This window comes from Phalaenopsis equestris, unplaced genomic scaffold, assembly GCF_001263595.1.
Source record: "Phalaenopsis equestris unplaced genomic scaffold, ASM126359v1 Scaffold001105, whole genome shotgun sequence".
In the NCBI taxonomy this organism is placed as follows: domain Eukaryota; kingdom Viridiplantae; phylum Streptophyta; class Magnoliopsida; order Asparagales; family Orchidaceae; genus Phalaenopsis; species Phalaenopsis equestris.
In genome coordinates, this window is record NW_018165544.1 from 77,379 (window position 1) to 78,084 (window position 706).

Below are 706 nucleotides of genomic sequence, written 5' to 3' on the forward strand. Positions count from 1 at the left end.
GGGCACTTCCTAAGAAGATCTTTAAATCTCTCCCAAGCTTTATATATCGACTCTCCATCAATCTGACAAAATGATGTTATATCATATCTAAGTTTAGCAGTTTTGGATGGAGGGAAATATTTGGATAGAAATTTCTGTGAAAGTTCTCCCTAAGTTCTAATAGATCCAGGTGCTAACGAATTTAACCACTTCTTAGCCTTATCCCTAAGTGAAAAAAGAAAAAGTCTAAGTCTAACAGTATTATTCGAAACTCTGTCATATTTAAAGGTAGCACAAAGTTCTAAAAAACTAGCGAGGTGTAAACTAGGATATTCATTTGGTGTACCTCTGATTTGATTGTTTTGTACAATTTGGATAATAACAGGTTTAAGCTCAAATGAATTAGCAGCTACATCAGGATTTTGGATAGATAAGTGAATTTCATCTGCTGTAGGATTTGCATAATCTCGTAGAGGTCTAGGTTGATGTTCATTTTCTATTCCTTGATCGTTCACATTATTTTCCCTTATGTCAGGGTTTCTAGGTTCTTTTCTAAGTTTTCTAATTCTTCTAACAGTGCGTTCTAATTCTGAATCGTAGGGTATAATATTTTCATGTCCAAATTTACGCATACAATTTAAATCAGTACATAGAAAAACAGTTAACTAAATATGAAAATAAGTTGCAATTCAAGTAAAAGTTTTCTAATAGTCTTAATTTGTCCGTT